Consider the following 27,320-nt stretch of genomic DNA (forward strand, 5'->3'; position numbering starts at 1 on the left):
AGTGTTTTCTGACATTGATGTGTTTATTTCCTGTGCTACTAACAACTTTGGCAATGAGCCAGCACTGCACCTCACACCTCCACAGGGGCACATCTGAAAGCTCTGTGCTTGCCCCTGCTCTCCTCTAGCCATAACCACGCATTCCTTCCCATAGTGGAGGGAAAACTGTTAGCTTCAGTAAAAACATAGGAAACCAGCCATGGTTATACAGAAAAGAGGTGGCTTTCTATATAGAACTAAGTTTCATACATCTACATTTTCCAAAGGGGATGACAATTTGTGGAAAACTTCACTCTCCCCAAATTCAGGGTTGTTGGGTTGGGTTGGGTTCCGCCCCCCCCCCCCAAGTGATAAAATTAATTTCAAGTGAGACTAAGGCCCAGCTCAAGGCTAAGTTTGTGTATTCCCAAAGACTGCAGGAGTGGTAACATTATTCCAGTATTTAGGATGTGCAGGTGAATGGAATTATTAGTGCAGCATTCAAGGAACACAAAACAAAGCCATGAATATGATAAATGCCAGCAAAAACTCTTTGCTGGAGACCAGCACTTGTTTAACAAACCTGATTTTGTCTTCCAGCTGATCTCAAGTTAGGCAAATAGTGCAAATTTTTTAATTCATATAATACCTCTAACTTAGCATCTGAGACTACAGCATGACTAGAGCACACCTTCCCCAAGGAAAAACTGGAACCCCAAATGTGATCCCAGCTGGCTATTACATGGAACAGGGCTTTGAGTCTGTACCTCCATTGTTGCAGAGGCTTTCCCTCATCTCCTTTGGCAAGCAGTTCTGAGCTCACCCGGCCACTCAGTTTCCCCATCCCCTCCGTGATATTTTAATTCCTGCACTTAAGATTGTGCACAAGGAGACTGACTTCAAGTTCTTTGCATTTGCCAACTGAAAAGGCTTCAGCAAAGTTTCCCCACCAGTTCCTCCAGTGGGGGAATTAGTAATAATGCTGATTCATTCGCTGGTCTGCATGCAGAGGAAAGCAATTTCTTTAGAAAACAAAACTCAACATTACCAGGTAACAGTTAATTTCCTCATTAACTGCACAATATCTTCTTTACATTACTGGAAATAAGGTTAGGGCAGGGAAATGCTTTTGTGCATTAATGACATCTGGTACCAGTAATTTGCAGTTATTTTGACTGCTGCAGTACTTAAATTACTAACAACACATAAAACTCAGTGAGCTAACAGCATTCTGTGGCAGCAAGAAAAGCACTCTGTCAAGATTATATTTCCACAGGACCAGATTAATTTAATCACAATTAATATTTTTGTAGTAAATGGCACCAACAGACACACATGGCAAATAATTTGCGTATAAATTACTCCCACTCCTGCTCTAGATGTTATCAGCTCCAAAACACTCCTTACAACTATGTGAATTCCCTGTCACCCTCAATCATCATGTATGGAAATGCGGGCAAAATTCTGTTGAAATAATAGCTAGCTTCTGCAAATAACATGTGTCTCATGTTCCCTCAAAGGCTGCAGACTGGGCAGAAAGCAAGCAGCGTTTGCTGTAACAAATGTCTATGTTCGCTCTTGGCAAGACATCCCTTCCTCAGATAAGGAAGATATATCACGGATCTACATTATCGGAAACAGCATATATGTGAAACTATTTTGTTAAGGGTTCTTTGGAAAAAATACAAAATCACCGAGTGGTTTGAGTTGGATGAGACCTTAAAGCTCATCCAGTTCCAACCCCCTGCCACAGGCAGAAACACCTTCTTCCACTGGAGCAGGTTGCTCCAAGCCCATGTCCAACCTGGCACTGAACACTACCAGGGATGGGGCAGCCACAACTTCTTTGGGCCTACGTGTTCACAGCAGACACAGAGGTGTGGGCTATGGCTGCAAGCACTCGCCTGTGCTGGCAGCAGGGTAACACCACTGGCTGCCTGGGGATCTGCAGCCTATGGCCAGGACACCCCCCACAAGCTGCCTGGGGCTCCACCGCAGCTCCAACTCAGGCCTTCAGGACCAGCCCAAGATGTGCCATAGCTCTATCTCTGAGTTCATGTTAGGATTTCTAGGAATGACCATGGGACTGGTTGGTGCCTTCACTTTCCAGCTTTGCCCATCCAGCCCCAGTGCTCTGGGGTGATCAATGCCCACTCCGTGCTGTCATCAGCTCCAGCTACTGTCTTGTTCTGCTCTTGCTGCTCCTCAACATGGGAACACTTCCAGTTTAGACATGCAACGGAACACTCTCCCATGGAGGGTCAATGGGAGAAGTCAGCTCTCATTGCAGGCTTTGGCTCAAAGGCTGTTTTAAAACATTAACTTCCTGCAGGAACACTGTGTTTGAGTCCCTTTTTTCTAATCAGGTTAAGAGATGTTAAAGAAACAGTCCAAGAGGGGCAAAGGGCAGACACATACACATATACCATATGACTGCACAAACCTTAAAAAAAATTTAATGTCATTTCTGTGCTCTTTTCCTGTCCTCTGTCTTCTTTTTATTGTGTTTTAAACAAGAGAAACTCCTTTTCCCACCTTAACCCTGCCTGCAAATTATCTCTGGTTTAAGTTTGTTTGAGATACCTAAATTAGCACTTTAAAGGCTCCAGCAGGTGAACTGACAACACCTCATGAAGATATTCCCTGCTATCACGCCAAATTTTTGTATTATTAATGCTGGAGACACCTCCACTTCAAAGATTCCTATGATGCTTCAAGGAGCACAGTCTCATGTACACACCTGAAATCCTTTTATGATGGTTTATACACAGATCAGCAATATTAACTGGAAGGTACTTTCTAACGTTTGGGTCACTGTCATTTGGCATTCAGATCTGAACACCAAGCAAAATTCATACCACACAGAAAATTGCTAGTTAGATTCCATCAGCAAGCCTGTTCATTGAGGTTGAAAAGCAAAGCAGGATCAAGGGAAAAGGAATCAAGACAGAAAAAACTTGAACAAGTTAAAATTGAGCCAGGTAAGACACTCAGTACCTCCCCCAGGCTGTATTCTGCATTCATAGAAGCACAACATTCCAGTCAAAGATCTGGAAGTGATCAGTATTACCACCATGTAGCAGGAGGGAAAATCCAATCCTAGCACCACCATGCAACCTATCTGGAAGACAAAAAACAAGGGGAAAAACATTAGAGACTACTCAGTGTTTCCGGGAAACTCCAGAGCATGACCTAACAGGGATTTTCAAGGTTTGAATGTAGGATTTTAATGCGGGGAACGGGAGTTACATGTGATAAAGCTGGATGAACCTCTATGATCCCTCATTCAACAGTGGTTCATAATCACTTCTCATATCCTGTGTTTTACTCCTATGTAGACAAATTCAAGAAGGTAAATACTTGGAGAGCATAATTTCTTCTTGTACAAGTTCCTCAGCAATTCACAGGAAGTCAAGCTGGAGACTAACACCTGATAAACACAATTCTCTTCAACTTCTCCAGCATTTCTGTCATCCAAGATCATTCATTTCATACTCAATTGCTCCACTGTAGTGATTTCACTACATTAAGTAGTGAAATATTATTAAGAATATTTTGCCCACAGAAAATAATGAGAGGAAACCAGAGCTCCTCTGAGGAACACTTAGACACCTAATTCAATAATGCATCCTTCAAAGTTGTAGAGAGCAAAGGTTTCCATCACTTGGAAACACTGAATGCAGTAAACAACAGTGATTTCTAACCCTTAGCACTGTGTAGAGCCCACTCCTTCACAGTAAAAGGCAAATTTTAACATACCACCTTAATACCTCAAGAAGGCCTACAGAAAAGCTGCCGAGGGGCTTTTGACAAAGGCATGTAGGGACAGAGCAAAGGAGGATGGCTTTAATCTGACAGAGGAGGGACTGAGATGAGATCTTAGGAAGTTCTTCCCTGTGAAGGTGGCACAGGTTGCCCAGAGAAGCAGAAAAGATGAGGGGGAAAACCAAGCCCACAAACTCTTGCTGCAGAAGCTCCAAGACTCCTGAAAACACTGGCCACATCAGAGGCTGTAACTTGAGCTGTTTCTCCGCAGAGATTTCTACATGTAAACAATTCAGTCCATCGTAAAAGCATCGTTTTTCTTTTATAAATATGCACACAAATTACTCATATTCATGTAAAGCAGCCAGCTCAGTGCCTTCACCTTCCACCCTGCCAAAATGGCTCACTTTTAGAGAGACAGAGAACAAAAGAGAACAATAGGACGTAATTGCTTTACAAATGGCTTTATAGAGTAATTGTATCATTAGTCCTGAGTGGCTCCAGCTTCCAGTGTTCTGCCACTAATCTTTTGAATACATTTTTGTTAGGAATTAAATGGATATCACTACTCACATAACGGAGAGCATATGACTTGACTCCAGTTCCCCACGGCTTACTGAAAGGGTATATGTGATTTCCTGCCACACTACCCACATGTCCAATCAGTTGTTTCTTGTTTGTAAGCATGAAGTCCAGCAGAACACCTCCCTTTGTCAGCTCCTTGATCATCACGGAATCATAGAATGGTTAGGGTTGGAAAGGAATCATCTTGGTCAGAATTTTTCAGCAATGCACTTCCGAAACACCCTGGATGGTCTGCGTCTTCCTGGGTTGTCCTTCCAGCAGATACTGGGGTGGTTAAAATTCCCCATGAGGACCAGGGCCTGCGAATATGAGGCTTCTTTCAGTTAAATGAAAAAGGCCTGACCTATTTCTCCTTCCTAATCAGCCAGTCCATGGCAGACACTCACCACAACAGGGCCTGTATTGTTCATCTGCTAATCTTGACCCACAAACTCTCCACTGCCCTCAAAGCAGAACTCCATGCATTCCTGTTGCGCCTCTGCAGGTGGCCTCTGCTGGCCACCCCCAAGCCTGACTTTCCTGAAGGGCTTCTATCAGCCATTGCTGCAGTCCAGTTGTGTGAATATCTTAGTACATCTCTGTGATCCCAATGAGGCCACAGCCATAGCTCCCAGGAGCGAGAACACCATGCTGTCTTCTCAGCAATTTTTTCTTTGTATGTTCAAGTCATTTTTACAGCAATTAACTAAGACCCCTGGGGTACATCTCCCTCAATCACAGGCTAAAAATGCCTCACATGCACTGCTTAATACAGCTTGTACCTGACAGGTATGAACAGCGCCATTATATTGTCACATTCAGTCCTCTGAAGCCATTAATGCAGCACAAACATGAGTGACAGTGGCAGAGGCTTCGTAAGGTGCAGGGGATGAAGCACTGGAAGATTAAGGTGAAAACCATTTTGGGGACAGATGAACTGAATCACTGTTTATGCAAAGAGCAATCCTCAAACACACATCAAGGAACAGCTGAAGCTGGAGACCCAGCCGGGATTCTGTCTCATCAAACTTGCCTGCTTTGCAGACAGGGTATTTTTAGCTCACCATAATTAAGACACCAGAGCAATCCTTGGAAAACTCATGGCACTGTAGTTGGTTCCCCCTCCCGCTGACAAGACAAGCACAAACCGCATCACCTCCACTCTGCTACAAGAACAGGAGGTCTCAAGCCCCCCTCAAGTTATACATTCCTTGGCGTTTCTCCTAAGGGAATGGAAAGCTAAGAAATAACCTACTTGGTAATTACAATTAATAGCATTTACCTCTTACTGAGAGCTTTACATTTCTTACATGTTTTCCAAACACCAATTACTAAGAGAGGACGGGGGGGGGGAAGGAATGTCACAGCATTATGTAGAGAAACAAGTATGCTGTGATATACTCATTAATGTGTATGTGCCATACCTTCTGAGCTGAAGTCCACTCCTGTCTTTTCTATAATGCAATGTCAGAGGAGCCCAAATCACTCACTGCCCCTCAGCAGTCACAGGGGCCTTGCAGTCAAGTTAACAGTGACAGAGTTGAAAAAAGGGCATGCTTGAAGCAGTTGGTGTTGGCAACCCAACACTAAGCCCCCATCCAGCTCTGTGTACAGGTCAGCAGTGTCAAAAGATGATGAGCTCACCCAAAAGCAAAGTGCTTTAGCTTCTAGGAGAGAGAGAGAGCAAATCAGACCATCGTTTAGTAACAGAAATTCTTAATGAGGGCAGCAATAGCATCTATTCCTGTACAGTGTTATTCACCCAACTCAGCAAGGTTCCAGGTCAGTGACAGCAAAATGTGTCAGGGCACATGCAGGAAAGGCTATATTACATCTTACATCTGCCTCATTACTTACACCCTTTCCCCAAGCATCTGCTGCTTACCACACCTAAAAAGGTTAAACTTCTGTCTAACTTCACAGAGATACCTGCATGTCCTACACCATACCCAAGACAAGAGGGCTGTTCAGTTTTTTCATAGGCTCTTAAGTGCGAAGATTAAGAGCAAGTTATACAAACTGAGCCAGATACTTTTTATTCTGGCTCATACAAAATCTCTTCAAACATGATCTGACAACAGAAAACGGCACTTTAAGCTGTATCACAAAGGAAACTCTTGTAAAATCTCTCAATATCTTGTCAAAATCAGCATGCTCTGTGACTAGACGACTGTCAGGGTGATCTATAGCCCCTAGCTAGCACTGTAATATAAGCTAAATTGCCTGAGTCACAAGCAATGATAAAGTCATTCTACAGGAAATTGGAAATCAATTCTTGTCATCACTGTACATAACTCCTTTATCAGAGTTCCAGTTCACCAGTGTAATGCAAGGGAAAGAAGCTGGGAACTGACAATCATGACAAGTTGAACAGTCACACATGCACCTTTAAGTGCACAAGTTCTGTTTCTGGAATAGTCCTTTTCACACCATGATAGGTGTGAGCAGCCTGACCAGGTAAAATAGCCAAGGTTAATGGTGGTCACACACCAGTAAGCAGAAAAGCTTGTAGGCTTGTTCCTTCACCTCACATTTAGGAGGATGCACCTACAGTGTTTCAGTCCTGAGCCTCTAAATTGAGGCTATGGCCAGCAGAGTGTTCTTTGTGTACTGAGTCCTAGCAGAATAGAAGGGCCAGCCTTCTGCTAAACATCACACTGATACTGGGAGATTATAATCATGATCAAGGTGCTTCAGAAACCTGGGCAGCAATATCAGCATCAGCAACCTTATTCACGAGTTTTGCTACCTGCAACGCTGCTGATCAGGAGCCAGTTGCTGGAATCAAGTGGTTTAAATCAGTTTATGGTTTGAAACTACGGAGGAACCAACAGCTCAATTCTAAAAACTAAGAGGAAAAAAGAATGCAACATGATGCTGTTCTGAGAGCATGCAGTCACCTTTCTGGCAATGAAGTTATTCTGCATAGGTGCTCTACTAATGCCTCATTTTACTTTGACTCACCATCTAAAGTTATTAAAATGAAACACAAAATCTGTATCAAAACATATGCAATTAAATTTTATTTAACTGCGTATCTCTCTGAAGCAAAAGAGAACATTTTCTATTTCCACCTCCTATACTGCCCTCCCACAAAAGCAAACTTGTGGAGCTTCCAAATACACAAAACAAAACCACAGTCACTTCTTTCCACATACTCTTTCAACTATTTAACACTGAGAAACCAGGATGCAGGAACACAAATAGCATGTGCAGACTCCAGCACAGCATGTTTCTCATCTTAATGCAGAAGCCCTAACCTAAAACAAGGACTCCCTCCAAAGTACATAAATGCAAATGAAGTCTAATATAATGTGTCAGGAAGTTTTCTTTCCTACTCTCTGGCCTGTTTGGGAGAAAGTGGTTTCTTCACAAAACAAATGTTTGTTACTAGACTAACCCTGAGGATTCCTCCTCGTGAGAGCGAACGAGCAGCACCCTTCCATGAAACAGCACAGCCCATGAAACTAACAATCCATCCCACATCATTGAAGGACCCAGCACTCACCACACTGACGTGCAAAGCCTAGAACACCCTACACAGAGGGGCTGGTCCTGCTCTGAAAGCTCTGGCTCAGCACTGGCTGCAACAATGCTGGCATTGATCTGGCAAGTGGAGGGCCAAGGTGCTATCAGAAACCACCCCAGATACTAAATGCCATCATCTTGTGTTATTTAGCAGAATTGAGTTTACATAAGCCACTAGTCTTTTTATCCTTACAGCCCTACAGTTCTAAGTATAATATTGCTTATATTATTATAACTACATCTGGACAAAAACACACTCATCAACTTTTCAGTTTGTCTGCTCTTCAATTTGGAAATAAGATTGTTCCAAGTTAATTTCTTGATTTTCATTTAGAGAGGAGTTGGGAAATGATGCATGTTTAGTGGTGGAATAGCTGCAAAACTTGCCGTTTCTGAAAAAACAAACAAACAAAAAAAAAACACAAAAAAAACAAAACAAACAAACAAACAAAAAAAAACAAACAAAAACACTTTTTCCCTCCTTTTTTAAAACCTGAAATCCTTGATATTATAGAACTATTTGGGTTGAAAGGGACCTTTAAAGCTCATCCAGTTCCAAGCTCCTGCCACAGGCAGGGACATCTTCCACTAGAGCAGGTTGCTCCCAGACCCATACAACCTGGCCTTGAATATCCCAGAAAGACACCCACTTCCAGTGACAAAGTCCTACTCAAGTTAAAAATCAGTATCCACCCTTAATAATATGCCATTAGTCACTAATTATTCACTGAACTACTAAAATAAACTAATCTGGTAGATTAGAAAGGTAGTCAGATGTCTGTCTGTTTACCAGTATTACACAGTTTTGAATCCTTGAACCAGTTAAGGGGCTTTTAATTAAGATATGCTGAACACCAAAGGCATGAAAGTGTAACATTTAATTTGCAGAGTACAGTTACATAATGTGTACTCCTTTATGGCAAAGCCAGCATGAGAATTCCTGCTCTGCTCACCTCTCCCTCCTTGTCCCCATTACCATACTGCAGTTTTCTGCTCTTCCCTTTAGTTGCATTGATACAACTGACTGTTATAAATTCATTACTGCAATAATCTGGGATATCATTCATTATCCTTGCAACAGTATTGGAATTCTTTTAATTACTTCCACTGTAGCTTCCCATAAATATCCCAACTGCAAATGCTTGCTCTTAGCCTGCACTGCACAAGCCGACAATTGAATACCCTGGCTCTGAAAAAGTCAAGACAAAAGCTCACCCCAGTCCATTACCAGGTTAGGAAATGCATGCTGGTGTCTTCTCTTTCAGCTCACACCTTTCCGCAGTCTGAATCAGTCTGGAGGTGCCACCACAACCTCAACCAAAACAGAAAGATGTGGAATGTTTAGGAAGAGTGGTCAGCTCAAACTGGAGATTTTGCACCAGCCAGGTGTTCCATTCTTCACCTGCACTCTTGCACAAACAGAAAGAACACCCTTAGCTACCACAAAGCACCAAGGTTAAAGAATGGGTAAGTGGTGAGAGCCAGAGCCTGAAAAACCTGCAAAGGTCTGCAGAGAATGAAAAATCAGATGCCAACAGCATCTGCCAGCCAGCAGGTGCAAGCTTATAACACTCTTGCAACAGGCAAAGGCAGAACTATACTGCTTACTAGGATGTATTATGCACACAGACAGAAGGTACGAAGTGATCCAAAAGAATCTAAGAGAGCTAAAAACAGCCCAAGCAATAGGAGGTTATTGCTATGAAAACCAACTGAAGAAGCAGCCAGTGGGAGTAATTATATTCATTACTGAATTCCAATCCTTTCCACTCCTTTGCCTCTTCAAACTGAGGCTTACTTTACAGCAGCAGTTAAAGAATCCAGGAGTGAGCAACGCCCAACAAAAGCTTTGTAAGCCATGTATCTTTTCCATAACTGCCATCATAACCATGGGAAAATATTTTATAACTGCAATAACCCTTTTTAAAGGAGATTACCCAAATTAACAGCCATGACTGAACAGGAACTGGTCCTAGCTTTGTTTCAGTCTTTAGTTTAGACACTTTATTAACAGGTAGTTATTGCTGAAGCACAGTGAATTTTCCTTGGTAAATCATTTTAAAGACTGTTTCTCCATATATTAAAAGGCCTGAAAGAAGTTCGGAAAAACCAATAAACTTCAACGTGTGGAAAGTTACAGACACAGAGAAATCTTTTATCAATGCACAGCACTGCAGCGAGACACAGCCCGACACGAAAAAGTAATGTGCATGTTTACTGATGCATTGTGGCTATTTGCTTTAACACAAGCTGCTAGTCACGCTGCACTGATTCATTTAAGTTCTGATGATTTCTCAAAGTTTTAATTAGCTCTGAGCAAGTGTTTTATGTAGAAGTCACAAGTCACCATGGAGTAAACCTTCCCCTCCCTTCTTCCTGCAACTCAAAACCTCAAGGGAAAGGTCCTACATATTAGAATTGTGCAGAGAAGGCTAACACTCCTTCAGCAGCAAGCTGCAGCACCTCCCCGGCTGCCACATGCACCCTGCATTTTTTAGCACTGAAAGTACTTGACAAGGACAGCACACTTGTCCATGTTTTACAGATGAAGCCAAGCTGCAGAGAAATCAAGTCATTTCTTATGGACTGATAGCCATGGTAACATCAAGGAAGAAAGAGAGAGAGGCAGAAAGACAGGGAGATAGAGGGAGAGACAGAGAGAAAGAGGGAGGGAGAGAGGAGGAGGAAAGGTTTTCCAAGCGTCCGAAAAACTCCAGTGAAGTCAGACGGATGATGCTGAAAGTTGGCTTTGGTGTACCAAGAGAGTGCACTACATGCATATGCTTTTATCATCTTCTACAAGATCTCCGACATTTGACTAACACCCAATTCTTGTTTCCCCATTTACTTTTGTATTTCCAGTTTCCACATCCAGATTGTGTTCAGGACTACAGCAGCAGACAGGAGAAAACCAGCTGATGCCTTGTCTGCAGCCCAGTGAGAGGGAAACGCAGGACTTGTCTGCGAAAAATATGGCAATTCTGCAAGAATTCAATTTCTGCATGAGAACAACTAAAATACTGTAATTTGAATAAGCAAGCACCCACTTTTTCAGATGCTCATCCAAGCTGAAATAAACCTTTGTGTTCTGCTGTTAAAGATGACTACTCATACATTTTCACAGCTTGGATACTTGATGGTGCTGGAAAGCTCTGAGCAGAAGAGCGTATCCCATGACACACAAAGAGTGAATTAGTGTTCTTTGACAAGTGTCTTTACAACTTTTTTATCTGAAAATATGCATCTTATGTCAGCCACAGCAGCAATCACAATTTGCACACTGGGTACACCACTGAATGTATTTCCGACCTCAGCACACAGGATCCAGACAAAACTCCTCTTTCACCCCCTCTTTTCCCACTCCAATGCAAAGTTTCTTGTTTTTCTTTGTCCTGACAAGTCTTATTGCCTGCTGCTATAAGACAGTAATACCAATACAATGCTGGTTTTATCTAAACCACCCACCCTGCAATTTAATAGGTGATTCTGGGATACTGCATTTCCAATCAAATACAGATTAGACCAGGCATCCCTCTGGTCCCATTTATTGTTATTAACATATAATTTACAGTTCTCTTTATTTACCAGTTCTTACCACAATAGTGGCATACTTCATTCACAAAGTGATTTCAAGTATAACATTTAAATGGTTTAAGTCTCTTTTTCCCCTGTAAATGACACAAAATTAATTCAAATTGCAGCGTGTAGAAAAAACACAGTGTGATCACAGGGTTTAGCCTATCCTACAATAATCCCATCAGTTTGCTCTTTGTTTGCCACATTTCCATTTAGGAACCTGGTATTCCTCTGTCTACAATGAGATATTGAAGTGCTCACAGCCTGTTACATCCAAGCTCATCAACATGACTGCACAGACATCTCTTAGCAAACATCAGCTATTGGCTCAAGTTTTTGGTGGGTTTTTAAAAACCCTTAAACCAAATTCTGTCCTCATATTTCCATCAGTAGGAAATCGTTGCTATGACTTCCACTATGGAATCACATAAAATATCTATGCTTCGGCAATATCATTCAAAGTACTACTATTACATGCCCTAAAGATGATGTTAATCATTACTGGTTTATCCTTCAGGCCTATTCATATAATTGCTGCCAAACTAATTATTGTACCTCTCATTCCTAGGGCCCCAGCAACCTCAGTGAACTCCAATTCTCAGGGACATTTTGCCTTATATTTCTGAAACTCTTCCAGTTTCCACATATTTGACAGTCAATGTATGAATGTCGCAGAGCAGACACTCTTTGTGCTGTTAAAGTGACACTTGTAAAATCAGGCTCAGCAAATACTGACTTGCAAAGCACTTGCAATAGGCTCTATCTTTTTAATCTGAAGATTAAAATGAAGACATCTATTATGATCTGGACTCCATAATTCTTTAGAGTCCTGCTGAGTTTACGCAAACAGCCTGTCCTTGTGGGTGTATTTGCTAATTTGATTGTACGCTCTCAGTGCCATTCTGTGTATCTGCATTCAATAATCCAAGCAACCAAAAAGGTGGAAATCCTAAATCAAAGTGAAAGAAAGCAAAGGGACAACAGAACTCACCAGTGTGAAAAGGAAATCAGAGGAAACTCCATGTGATTCTTGTCACCATAGAACACCCAAAATTTCACACAGTTACACTGTGCCTGAAGGAAGCCTGTTGTCCAAGCCCTGATAACAAACACAGTAAGGTAATTAGATGAAGCGATAAATCAAGAAGCTGAGCATCCAAGAGCCCTTAGCAGCTCTTCCCCCAGCTGTCAAAGAAACTCAACAGGACCAACTCATCTGATAACACACTTGACTGACTGTTACAGCGCTATTGCATCCCAAACAAGAGAATAAACTTCATGCTGCAACATTTCCACTAAAACCTTCTTAACAATGCCCTGGGTACTACTTGCTTCTTTACAGTCAACTTTGGTTGAGATATTGTGAACAAGCACTGACTGCTCACAGATAAACCCCTACAGACAGTTAAAGGAATTCAGAAGGGATGCAAAAAGCTTAGCTGGGAAATTTAAGGCACCACTGAGATATCCAAGTACAGTATACAGCGAAACTGCAATATCCTTAATTATCTACCTTCCTCTGTCATTGCTCTGTGTTCAGTACTTAAGAATCATACAAAAAACTGTATGGTGTAACTGAGCCTCACCTGTCTGTATATATATCAAGTAAAAACCATCATTTAGGACCTTACCCTGCTCAGGCAGCTTTTCACGTTGTTTTGCTAAAAGCAACATGATGGCAATTACCGAATGCCATCACAGAGCCCACAAACTACTACAGAAAATACTACATACTACATTCTAATGACACATGATGGTAGTTAAACCAATCATATTTACCAATCAGGAGTACGCAGATGGTTAATTGTTGAAGCCTAGCTGATGAGTTGCTTGCTAAGACACTGTGACACATTCAGTGTCGTAGGAGTAAATGCAAAGAGCTCCCACTGGAAAAAAAACCCAGGAGGTTTGTATTCCTAGTTGATCTGGATGCTTTTGGTTACCAAGCCTCACTAGGAACTGTGTTGCTCTGACTGCGTGCCTCTGCAAGATACCTTTTACAATTTTTAATACTTTTGTTCAAAGAAAAGGTATCAGATAGTTCCCCAGTTCTCCTACACCCACTCTTTGACACCCTGTTGCATCCCATGGCTGCACCATGACCATCTTCTGATGGTTATCAGTTCCTGTGGTATTCAACATGTGACTTGGACACAACATGCTGAGGTTTGTCGAGGCTAAAGAACAAACCACAAACAGTTTTACAGGACGCTTTCCCTCCCCATATGCTGGAGCTGACTCTATGTGTATGCCACAGTAGTACACAGTACTCAAAGGTTAAGATTATCCCAAATCCCCCTAAGAACTGATGCTGTAGAAGCAACCATTCCTCACCATGGGTCTCACTCTGTGGAGCGAGAAGCAGTTTTCTTTCCACATCACCGCAAGTCATGGCCAGGAGTCCCAAGTGACACAGCACTGCAGGCCTAACACTGCTGATGTGCCCAGCTAGAACCAAAGCTCAATAATAGCCACGTCAAAAAATGAATTTAATAGTGGGGAGAATTTCTGTGAAACCACAGCACCATCACCTGGTGAAACGCCCGCACTGCTTTCTGCTCTTACCACCAGACTGGTGTGAGCATAAACATTTTAATACCTATCACAGCATCACACAGGGTTTTACTTTGTATTATAACATATTCATGTAATTATGCTTAGACTGAAAAAAATAATTTTCTCAGTACTGTTTTTACCATTTTACCACTGTTTTCTTCATCTTCCTAGTGCCAGTTCCATTAGTTCTTCCTTTTCCCCCAAGTCTCACAGGAGGGGATTTTTAAAAGCAACAGATCTTCAAATGAGTTTTGGAAAAATCCCTCATCCAGGAAAATACAAATAAATCCCTAACCAATTTTGCTAGCTCAGTGAGAAAGATAAGCGTAAATCCAACTATGGCTCCAATTCAGTCTTTTTACAACCTAAGAAGTCTATTGCAAAGGAAGACTGATGGCACTTTACTGCATGTTACCTCTACTATTATTTTAAAATACTTCTTAACTGTTAAATTAGAGACATTCCTGCCCAGGGCAGGTTTAACTCTGCCTCCCTTGCAGTCAAGCAGGATGTGATGACTCCATCTAGTACCTCGATCTCTGAGGCACCCTATAAACCTGCTATGGGAGAACAGCAGAGCAGAGCTCCTGCCAAAGAGGAAAGAGCTGAAAGTACACGTTGTTAGCTCTGAGCTGGGAAATCAGATGATAAAACCTCAAGACAAGATATTCTACCAGAACTCCTGCTAAGTAGGGGATGTGGCACAGTGCGTTACCTTGCAGTCCTGAATCAGTGGAGAACTCAGCCCAGGCATCAGATTAATGAGCCTTAATCACAGAGCTCTAGGACTGATGAGCAGGGACTGCATAGCTTTGAGTGACTAATGAAGTTGCAGTGGGGCATTTACTGAGTGATCTTTATAGCAAACATCATCAATTTCCTTGCTGTGAAATGCAGCACTTAAATGACAAATTCAGAAGCGGCTCAGTTACCTGGTCCCTGGGGAGCAGGGAAGTGCTGAGGTGACCTTGTCAGCCACTGCAAGCACCATGGTCTCTGCTGTCCATCCATGCGTTGCCTCCAACTGGACTTGAGGACCATTTTGATGCAGCAAACTCTTAAGAATGTCCATCTGGCATCCTGGGTGAGAGCTCTGACAACCAGGCTTTCGAACAGCTAAATGGGTGCATCTCTGTCCTGGGTTCGGACAAACTCATGTTCAGAAGACTAGGAAGCCTCTTACAAGCTTTAACAAAGCAAATATCCTTCAAGAAAACATTTTTCTCATTTTGAGGAGCCGGTGTTTTCTAACATAAAAAGAAGTCATTGAAAAGTCTACAACCAGCTCCAATTAGTATCCTAAATTATTATCCGAAATTATTACCCTATTCCTCTGGGTACCTTGGGGGAAAGTAATTTCATCAAGTTCCAAAAACATGTCCAAACACACTGCTCTACCCTTTCCTTTCTTGGCTGCTCTGTGTTTGTGCAGCCTCCTGAGTTGGCAGCAGCTCAGTACTTCTGTGTCAAAGTAAGGGGAGAACAGGCTGTATTTGCTACCTGTGGGAGGTAGCACATGCTCCCCCCTTGGGAGACTGAGCTGTCTCAGCAACTGAAGCCAGTTTGCAGTTCTCCAGCCAGAGCAAGTCGTTATAGCCATTTGCAGTCTCATTCCTCCTTCCCAAAGGAAATGAGTTACAGAACTGCTTTTCCCCACAACCACCCCATGGTTCACAGCCTCTTTTGAACTCCCGCACAAGCAGGACACAAATGCCACTCTGTGCAGAAGTTCTTCAGGATGGATTTCCGTTACTCATTCCTGGTCTCACCTGAAATTATGTCAAACTGGTCTCAACTGAATGATGTTGAACAGTCACAAATTGGGCTGGTGGAAACAAATAACAGCCACATGGAAATCACACCCAAACCAGACCCAGATCACAGGCTACAGTTACAAAAGACAAACTGCTGCAGATCATTAGCTTAAAAACTAGAAGTCACAAACTAATAAAGCCAGTTAGGCCCCTTGAGAGCAAATGTACTGATGGAGAAGACCATAAAAACACAGCGCCAAAATATAACAGCTGTGTGCATGGGCATTTTCATAGACAAAACCTCCATAGTATCTCAGTATTTGTTACGGCAAGTCAGTAACCAGAACACATTCAGTAACTGAACACAGCAACACAGGCAGTGAGGAGCATGCACACAAGATGACTCTGCTGGCACTGCACAACTCATTGTTTTAAGTCACAACTGACAAGACTCCACTGACACAGATTAAATGCAGCTGCAAGACCGAAATGGACAAGATGGACAAAGTGCTGGGGAAAAGAAACAGAAGAACGTCAAATTCACAGTCGTGCTCTTCATGAACAACTATTTAGTGCCCTTTTCAACATGAGTCTTTGGTTATTAAAAGGAAAACAGATGCACAACTAAGATTTAAATAGAAATTAATGAAAAATAAAGTTGTGCAAAAGAGCTACCTATCTGCACTAGCAGGAACTAAGAGACTGTGTCAAGTACTTGCATTAAGTGATAGCCACAGTCATGATACCTTGACAATAAGCGAAGGATCATTGAAAGCTTTTGGAGTTGAAGTGCTGCTCCTAGACAGATTTCAGAGTCTGCAGGCATTTATCTCAACTCACTAAAGCAAGTACAACTGTCTTTTGCTATATCAAAAACCGAAAAGCTGCCAGCAATACTTATGCATACTAGAGAAAACATTCTGCATGACTTCCATCTGGTATTCATCAATCTAACTGGATGTAAGGATGGCATATGTTAGTGTTCTCCCACAGCCTAGAGAAAGTAATCATCTTGCCCTCCTTGATGCAAATACCACGTTTTTGCATCAAACCTATTTTTATTTAGTAGTTTTTAGCATGCTACAAACACGTCCACCTAGGAGAAGGCCTTCTGGGCATTCCTACTGGAAGTACCAGGACTGGCTGGTGTTACCTCTAGTTTTCCAAAAATCCATCTACCAGGGAATCAAAGAATCAAGCTATAGAGAAAGCGCCAGGCGGTTAGAACCACCAGAAGATGTGAGGCTGTTGCTCTGCACACAGAGTAGAAGCCACCTTCTATCTGAAGAATAACCAAAATTCAAACACACCTCATTTTCCATCATCAGTAATGTCTAATTTGCTGCAAGTCTTAAAACCACAAGCTAAACTGCTCAAGATTAAGGCAATAAAATCCCAAGCAGATTTTCATTTCTCTTGGTTAACCAGTATTTTCTACTGACAGTACAAACCTTCCAGCCAGCTTTGTTACAGAAGGAAAATAGCTGTGTCTCTGTGAAGTTAACTGCAGAAACGTGTGTATTTGCTAAAATACGCATATGTTTAAGGCTGAAGACTTAAAGAATTAAAACAGTTGCATTTCTAAGAGCAAAGCAAATGTACCAGCTAGTCAAACTCTTAAATAACACCCACCAAAACCCCCACCAAAATCACACAAGGGTTCACATTTCTGACTGATAAACCACTGTTACAGAGACTGTGTGAAGTCAAGCCCAGTAAATTCACAGTAAGACTCTCTTCCACATAAATGGACACAGGATCAGGTTCCAGGCTGAGGGTATGAGGATGAAGCCTGCTCAAGTTTCAGCTAGCAGATGCGGAACACAGTACTCTCTGCCAAGGAGGCACAAGCTCAGGTTTGGGGGTTTGTTTTTTCTCATTGCTTATTGATTTTGAAACTATTGCTATTAAATAAATTAAACAACAAGAATCTCCTGACAATGTTGGGGGAACAGACAAAGGAATTCAGCAACTATTAAAAACAAACACCAGCAAAAAACTGCTCAGTACTTTAGATTCTATTGAAAACAGTCGTTTTCTCCCCTCACAACTATTTTCTTTGAATCTAATGTCCTAATCCTGCTCTCTGCATTCCATGGTATGCAACTCCTTGAAAATGAATGAGGAACACATAAACCCAAACAGCAAGCTGGCAGCAAAATTGTACCAACTACAGGGAAACGTAATAAAGCTTTCAACATCACCAGCCAAGAACAACCCAGGAAGGATTATTTCTAGTGCTTTGCATTACACAGGGAAGAAGAATTATTTTTCACCAGCACAGTGTGGAAGAGGCACCAGTCAGTCTTTCCTGGCCTTTTCTGCTTGCCCATAGTGGTGTATTTATCATTGCAGGACACGCTTTAGACATTTAAGCACAAATATCTGTTTGTGAGAAATATGGACTCTGCTGAGACACTACAGTGGCAAGATAGGAAGCCTTTTATCTAAGAGTATGCTTGCAAAGCATGCGGAAGTGCCATACAGCAGACACCTGAGCTAGCTCATTCTGTCTCCTGCCATGAGCTCTTCATTCCCCACATCACTCCTGTAGCCCTTCTCCCCCAGTCTCAGGGTGAATTCATCTTTCTTGAACAGCAGCTTATGATTTTCTGTGTTTAAATTAAGGTCCTATTAACACACTGGACAGGAGTGTTGTGATAACTCATCTTTGTCCAAGCCCAAAATTAACACAGGAAGAAAACATGGAGTATTATCAATGGACAATTGTTTAACAAAGTTTTCATGACAAGATGAACATTGCAGTCACCTGAGTGCCTCATTTGGACAGAACAAGCCTGCTATTAGCAGATGAAGGTACAACAACCTCCTCGGAAGGAAAAGCAGAGAAATTTGTCTTCAGGATCCCACCCTCCCATCTACTCCTTGTTGAAAGCACCACTGTAACATAAAACCAAAATGTAGATAGTCAAATTTTAAGGACATGAGAGAACATAAAGTTGTACCCCATGAAGTGTAACACAGCTTCATCAGTGTATTTCTGCAAAAGGAGCATAACTTCTAGTCAAGCATCAGTACTTGTTTTAGAAAAAAAAATTTAAGCAATTTTACCTCCTCAGTGCAGGATCCCTCTTGCTAGAGAGCTGTCATCCCAAGGGTTAACAGCTTGCAGTGATAAAATTGCATACCAAATTCACAGTTTCCACACAGCATGTTTCAAGATTCCATGTAACTGAAAAAAACAAGCCTGTTACAACAGTGGACCCCATTTGAGGGGCAGAACCATGGCCATGCTGATTACCAGCACTAGGTGATTCCCCCTAGGAGGTTTTCTGTGGCTTTTACTCTGTGGTGGTTTTTGTTTTTAAAAACAGCAGAATCTTCACCCATGACAAGCAAAAAAACCACAGTCACCAAACTGGAGGTTCAGCTCAGAGCAATGCCCTCTGAGGGAGGACCACAGCCACCTCAGAGATGGGCTGCATTTCTCCAGAACCCCACTCACCAGCATCCAGGTGAAGCAGATCTGCAGATACTGGCTCATCACCTCCCCCAGGTGCCCAAGAAATCTTCCTACAGGTAATTTTCATACAAAGGTGAGAGTTTTTCATACATAGACATCTTCTATAATCAACTTTGCTCATAACTCTGAGAGGAAATCTATACTGCCTATGTTTAGTTTTACCCTATTAATGCTTTGGAACAGGAGAAACAATAGCTATTGATTTCAGTTGTAACTGCCCATTATTCTGTTTTCAGCAGGACATAGTTCAGCAAAATGAACAGAAACAGGAGCAATGTTTTATAGCAGTATCATATTAATGATTGTAAGGCTAATCATGTCTTAGCGAGCTGTAAGGATCAGCAAGCCAAAAGCATAAAAATGGAAGATGTGTCCTCAAGCTGCATATTTAGTCAATCTATTCAACACGTACTTCATTTTTACATCACAGCACTGAACATGTTCACTTGTGTACTTTCTAGAAGCAATTAAGACTTAATAACTTGACACCTCACCATGACTGTCTCCTGTTTTGCCATCTACATTTTACATCAAGCAAGTAATAGAAGAGAGAATAAAAATCTGTGAAGGTCCTTTTAACCTTGACAGTCTGTCGCATTGTGAAAACCAGAGTACATCAAGAATTGCTCTTATTTTTCTAGTCTTTCCTCTCATCCAAACACAAGGATTTAAACATTTACATGCCTATTCATAATTTATTGGAGCATTTGCAGCTCATGTCATAAATACAGGTCTAGCCTGCAGGAAAAACAATGACTAATAGTTAAAAGAAAGCATTCCAATTACTCATCCTGAAGTACACCCGTGTGCACTGCTTGGTCCTCAGGTGCCATGAAAAGTCCAATAGCGAAGTGTGACATCAAATACATCACCCAGAAAAATGTGTCACTTTCAAACAGCAATAGCAGTTAGATCAGAGACTGACTTACTCTCCTGGTACATATCAGTATGAAGACTTACCTTTAAAGAAGTTCCCAAAGATGTGAACCCCTTAAGGAGGCTGATGGGGAAAAGCTGAGCTCCAAGCTGCGCGCCCACTGCTGGGACATGCTGCATTCTGCTTCAGAGGACCTGTGCCAGACTAGATTTTCTCCTTCCAATTTCAGTGTTAAGCAGAGAGCCAAGAGATGCTGCCTCTCAGAGGAAAGTTACTGCTTATGTACCACCTCATGCTTGTGTTAGATAGGAATTCCACTCTGGCCATGTTTGCAACTTCACAGGACATTGTCAGAAGGAGATCCTGTTTCTCTCAGCTATTTCTCCTGTCACAACGTAGCAGCCTTGCCAAAAGCCATTCAGAGTTTGCTTGGGTGCCATCTTTGGCATCCCTGCCACAGACTGCTGATCCTTAGATTAACAGACCAGAAAACATGTAGCATCTCCTCACTCTGTCAGGAAGCATTTGTATGTCTCCAAATGGGGCTTACTGAAAAAGCATTTTGCTCCAAGATCATATTCGTTTCCACGGCCCTTTCTGCACTGTGCACCTCCAGCCTAAATCCAGGTTTTAAAGACAGAAGACTACAGTTTGCTTATGTTCTGTAGACTTAGAGCAACACAAAGATTTTGCAAATAAAAACATGCAAAGACAAGCAAAGACAAGCCAAAGTGGATGCAGATTTATCTGAGGGCTTACGGGAGCCATCATGTCTTTTCCTTCCACTTCCACCACCTTATTACTAATACTGTCTTAGTGTGTGCTACATCCCACCCCACAGCCATGGTCAGAGGCTGTGGGATCATGCTGGTCACATGAAGATGGTGTCTGCTTCCACTTCTAGTTGCATATGGTCACAATTAACAGCTTGCTTTGCAAAGGCACAGAAACCCTGGAAACAGTCATGTATTAAGCCATCTATTGCATTGAATGACTTTCATGTTAAGAGATTTCAGTGCACTCAGCCTAAACAACATTTTTCTAGTATTTTAATACAGATTTTCTTTAACTTCTTCTGGAGGATCAGGAATTTATGGAATCTGAGATATGGCCTGCTCAGTTTTTATGTCAAGGCCCTTCTGTTTGGACAAGTGCCTAAGAACAAGGTAAGGGCAGAGAGGTTTGACAAACACCAAGACACACCTCTGTTCAAATGAAAAGCATGTTTTCTTCCTGAATACATTATGCTAAATCTGCATGTAAATGAGAAATGTATAAATAGAATTGGGCATTAACTGACATTAGACTTTTTTAATGGGGAGGAGGCGGGGGATGTTGTTATTAAAGGAGTTAAATTCTAACATCTGTTTTTAATTCTACCAGCTTATTTGTCTGTTTATACCTACAGGCTTTCAAGACATCATTCAACACTGCTAATTAAAGCTGACAAGTTTTGTTCACTGTGATGCTTTCCTCTATCCCTGCAAACCACTTACTCATGTCAGTGCTGTCACTGCAGGTGACAGTGCTTCTTGATGGAGAAATGACAAGGGGCCAGAGTGCCCTCAAAAGGGATGAGAAGAGGTTCCCCTTTTCTCCCCTCCTCTGTCTGAGAAGGGACGTGATGGATGGCAGTGACCATAGCTCTGTCTGCATCTCCAAGCTGTGTCAGACTCCTCCTATTTTTATATCATAGCTGACTTAAAACACAAATCCACATCTATATTCTGTATCATATTTCTAAAATGCCACAGAAATGGAACCCCAACTTAATAGTGATAGCAATTACATCTGGAAAAGACATGCCATGTTACAGACACACACAAACACGCATTCTGGCTTTATTAGCAGTATGAAGCCTATCTGCAGCCATGTCCTTTAAGGAAACTGGCTATTTGTGCTTCAGCAAAAACAGCACAATCTGATTCAAGAGAGTAGCAGTTCATAGGCAAGTAGTTCAGACCTACAAAAGCACTTGCAGAAGTGATTTGGCTCAGACAAAGCAATGCTCCTTATGGAAGGAGGCACAAGGACAAATGCCAACAAGTTTATTCATTGCTTCATACTTTGGATTTCAGACATCACAGATGCAGACAACAGTATTTAGTTAGCCATTTTTAATGTTTTCTTTTAAACCAAACCAAACAACCCCATGCCACCCAGAGCATACCAGTGGAAGCAAGCAGGCCAAGAGACAGCACCAGCCTCAAAACTCTTTGCATCATCTATACTTGCCATTACCTGAGCACACTATCACTAATGCAAGAGGCAGATAGGTGACTGCTGTGACCCACACTAGGCTGAGGAGACAATGAGACATGCACCAAGGAGGAAACCCAGCGGGGTAATGAGTCAGCTGGTAGCTGTGCACACTGCCACTCATTCACTGATTGCCACATGGAGTTTTCTTATTTTTACACACACAGGGGTTTCACAATCATAATAGCCCTTTTTTTCTTCTTTTTGGAACAACCAACGTGCTTCCAAGTGTATTTTTAAAGCTGTTTCAGTCTGGAAGAGGCCTTTTGTTACACAGGCACACAGAGCTTAGTACCTGGGGGCCTGGCTCCCTGGGTGAGGTGTCTAGACATCTCTGCAGTGGAAATAACTGCACAGCCTAGCACTGTGTTGAATTCACCAGCTTTAGCATTAGGAGTAATTCCATGCCCTGGGTTGCTATAATCAAACACATCTGTTGCATGAAAATTATCCACTGCCAACTAGAGTGCAAAGCATAATATGCCCAAATTATCTTTATTCTCAAGTTCAACTCTGTCTCCTAAAAGACTGCGCTAAATACCATACATCATAACATCATCACTACTGCTTCAGTCACTCCAAAACTCACATGCAATTCAAATAGATCTAAAAAAAACCCTTTGAGGAGGGATGGACTGAAATCAGGAGGGGAGCTCTGACAAGTATTTTTTCAACAACTACCACATTGTGTGCAGTATTAGAAATTATGTATTTCAAATACTGTCACAAAAACAGATTAAAGCACTTCTCTCAAATCCTCTAAGAAGCAAAACCAGTCATAAAGAAAACAACTGTTAATTTAAGCCAGTTTTTAGATTCATTTGTCTACAGCTACACTTTCATAGTTCAATACACAAAAACATTATGACAGATATGCAAATCTGATATTTTCAGGCAGGAAAGGTGAAATCCCTATATATGAAAGGTTGAAGTCTGATCTTTAAAAGAAGCCTGAAGCTGCCTTCTGTCATCTCTCTTTCTCTCCTTGATTCAATAAGCAGACCCATGGCTTAAGGAAAATGATGATTTGGTCCACACAAGGAAAAGAACAAGTGACCTCCCCAGACTGAGCCATGAACTCACCTTTGCTTTGTGGGAAAATACTCTGGCACTTCTCGAAGAAAAAAGGAAAGGAGGCAGAAATAAAGATCAAACTTCAGGTTTTTAGATACAAAATTTTCCAAGCAAATAATAAAGAAAGTAATAATATACATGTCTGTCCCACTAACTCAAACACATTTCAAATTGTTTCTTGATTTCTTCCCTTATGCCTAGCCTAGAATCGGTACTGGTTTTCCATAGTAACTGAACTGAAGTGGAAGATACTTTGCAACTGACACTTCCCCTCTGCAGAATAAAAAAAGTAAATACTTTTCATAGAATCCCAGTCTGGTTTGTATTGGAAGGGACCTTAAAGCTCATCCAGTTCCAAGCCCCTGCTATGGTCAGGGACACCTTCCACTAGACCAGATCCAACCTGGCCTTGAACACTGCCAGGGATGGGGCAGCCACAGCTTCTCTGGGCACCCTGTGCCAGCACCTCAGCACCCTCACAGGGAAAAAATTCTGCCTAATGCCTCATGTCAACCTCTCTGGCAGGTTAAACCCATTTCTCTTCTCCTGTCCCTACAGGCCATTGTCCAAAGTCCCTCTCCAGCTTTCTTGTAGTTCCCTTTAGGCACTGGCTGCTTTAACGTCTTCCTGAAGCCTTCTCTTCTCCGGGCTGAACCAGCCTGGCTCCAGAGCAGAGCTGCTCCAGCCCTCACAGCATCTCCATGGCCTCCTCTGGACTCACTTCAACAGCTCCAAATCCCTCCTGTACTGTTGTCCCAGAGCTGGATCAGGACTGCAGGGGGGGTTCTCCCCAGAGTGCAGCAGAGGAGAGGAATCCCCTCCCTGAACCTACTGCTCATGCTCTGAGGATGCAGCCCAGGACATGGGAGGGACCTGAGCTGCACGTACTATGGCCTGGCTATGTTCAGTTTCTCACCAACCAATACCCCCAAGTCCATCTCCTCAGGGCTGCTCAATCCAGCCTCTCACAGCATGTGTTTGTGCTGGGATTGCCCCAGCCCAAGTGCAGAACTTTGCCAGTGCAGCTGGAGAGCTCTCACAAAATAACCTCCTGAAGCAACACCAACCAGCAGAGAAACTTCAGCGAGCAGAAGCGTGAACAAATGCATCTACCAGCTAAAATGAAGCTCAAGTTACGAGGCTTGCACCACAACAAACCCAAATGAACAGGGCTCACCAAACCTCAGCAGCACTGAGAGCTCACACCTACAAATGTGCTCACACTGCACATTCACATACAAACCTTAGACCAGGTTGCTACGAGTATATCCTTTAGAAAGAGTTAACAGTTGCAGGAAAAGTTCCTTACAGAGATCTTCTTGAACATTTAGAACACATCAAAATTCACAGGAACTACAACTTTATCAAACAACCCTCACAAATAAAACACGGGGTCTAGAGGAGGCACCAGTAACTAGCAAAGCACTTCTTCACTTCAGCAATGCTTTGGGAATGTGAATGCTCTGCATTTTCTTTTGAAATGTAGAGCTGTCTAATTGAAATGCAGCTCATACAGCACCCAGGCTTGCTTCTGGATCACTAAGAAATGGGTCCGATTTGGAAATGTCAGGATCTGGTTAGCAATTCAAATGACCACACTGGTAATTATGGCTTTTCATGTTCCAGCATGTTGCACTGCATCAAAACTGACACAAATGCCTGGGTTTATAATATCACAGCATGGAAATAAATGTCCAAAATGATATGAAAATGTACTAGTAAGAGATTAATAACTGTTCTTCCAGGAAGAAAGATGGCTTTTTTCAACCAGTATATTTAAAAAGAAACCCTTCTCTGATAGCATCTCTCCTTGAGGGAAACTGAATTATATTATCACTCATAAGCTATAATCATTTCTGTCAGCACCAGTCAGAATATTTGAAGGAAAAGAGGAGGAGAAACAGGGAAGGGGGGGGGAAATAGTGCAATCTTATAAATAAGTCCAGAGAGATCCTACTTAAAGGTTCCCCTCCAGCATTTTGTTCTCTCTTCCACCCAGCGGACTAGAACATATTTCAAGTGTTTTATTTTGATCATAAAATGGAGGAACTGTGTGGATAGGGAGCAATGCATCATGAGTGATGTGCTCAGCTCTCCAATCTTTGGTACCAATGTGTCATTTTGAAATACAAGCCTAAAGCAATATGCATAAAGGAAACTTTTTTCTTCAGGGAAGGAGGAGGAAGAAAGGACTTTTGAAGTCTAATGTGCCCCCAGAAGTCTGTTTATGAAATAAAATAAATAAAGCAAGCAATGTCTTTACTAGTTCTCTTGTGCAGCAGCCAAACCACACACCAGAGTCACTGAGCTGCCTTCTAACTACAGAGTGGTTTAAGCAGAGATCCACACTCGGTACTTCTGCAGAAAGTACTTGGGGTGAAGACACCATGTTAATCCTACAGTAGTTCATTTCCCTGCCTCGGGTACAAATTAAAGTCTGCAAGGAATGCAAATTCCAGTACGGAGTTCAAAATTGTATCCTTACAGGAATATGGCTTTTACTATTGGAGGCACAAAAACCATAAAACCTTTCCCTACTTAAAGCCATGCAGCTTAAGAAAGATATTGCAGGAACCAGCACTTCACTTGGTTCTTTATCTGCTGAAATTTATTAGGTGCATCTTCACTTTTAAATGTGTATATTTAATCAGCGTTTTCTGTATCATCTCACATGCCCAGGAGGTGCTGACGCACACTAGTGACCTGATCAAACCATTCCTCTGTGGTTTGACTGGGCTATTGACTGCACTTCAGAAAGCTCTGAAGACACGAGGAAATGAAAGGTATTTGCGTGCCAGGGGGGGGAGACTGCAGCACACTAAGCAAGCCTAGATGCCAGAGACTGCCCTGAGCTTCAAGCCCTCTGTCACTAGACACTACATAAACTCTGCTATCGTCTTTTCCCTCAAACTTATCTTCTGCAAATGCCACATCTTACAGTATTTTAAATCCAAGTTGCGTGCCACTGAAAAAATACCCAAATCCCAACCTCTCATTTAACATTTAATGAGAGCACTACAAGAAATAAGAAAACACATACTAAAAGCATTCAAGACTATGTACCATACAAAGCATCAATCAATTTAGAGCAGCAAGAGAAATTGGCTGCCTACCTTATTTCTCCCCAGCTAAGAGGTGTTAACACCCACTATCACCCCAAGAATGTTTCCCAACACTTCCAGAAGGGAGGTCAATTTTGCAGAAAATTCACTGTTAACTTTACACCTTCTTCCAGTCTTGGCAGGAAGAAAACTACAGCCAAGACTGCAAAATAAAGCTCCACCCTAGCAAGGAACAGCATTATTGCTATACTCAGTCAATCTTCTCATACCATCTCAGCAAGAAAGCAATGGCTTGCTACGATTTGACATGAGTCACCATGAAAACTGAACCTTCTCTTTGCTGAAAGAAAGTCATCAAAAATATACTAGTCAGTGGCTACACAGGGAAGTCATGAACTACTGTTCCCCTACAATCAATAAAACCAATCCCCAAAAACCAAGATATTCATCTACGTAAAAACCACACACACTCTGCAAACAAGCTGCTTCTGTCCCAAACTCAAGGCCTTATGCAACAGCTGGGCTATCTTAACATACTGATTGAAGACAAAATCCAAGGAACTCTGGTGAAGCAATGGGACTACACAGGAGGCAGCACACTCAGCTGTAACAAGATTATTTAGAGTATTTCTTGTCTTTAGAGCATGGAAAGTAATAAAATAAAAATTGCAGAATTATTTGGAATGCATTTCTGCTAGGAACGCTCTGGTGAGGAAAGGAGCGTATAAATTCATACTTGGACAATGAAGCAGTGCACAGAAGCTTACAAAGGATTACGAGACACCTACATGCTCTCTAATTATTCTTCTTATACCTCTGTTTTTAGATGTACAAGTAAAAAT

At 42.0% G+C, this 27,320-nt stretch overlaps 1 long non-coding RNA gene across 2 annotated transcripts in view; it reads right to left on the reverse strand.

The window, feature by feature from the left end:
• Positions 1 to 27,320, reverse strand: part of LOC134170561 (uncharacterized) — a 104,809-nt gene that overhangs the window by 37,535 nt on the left and 39,954 nt on the right. The window lies entirely within an intron of this gene.

This window comes from Pezoporus occidentalis, unplaced genomic scaffold (assembly GCF_034315485.1).
Source record: "Pezoporus occidentalis ecotype Australia unplaced genomic scaffold, CSIRO_AGI_Poc_V1 ctg110, whole genome shotgun sequence".
NCBI classification, from domain to species: domain Eukaryota; kingdom Metazoa; phylum Chordata; class Aves; order Psittaciformes; family Psittacidae; genus Pezoporus; species Pezoporus occidentalis.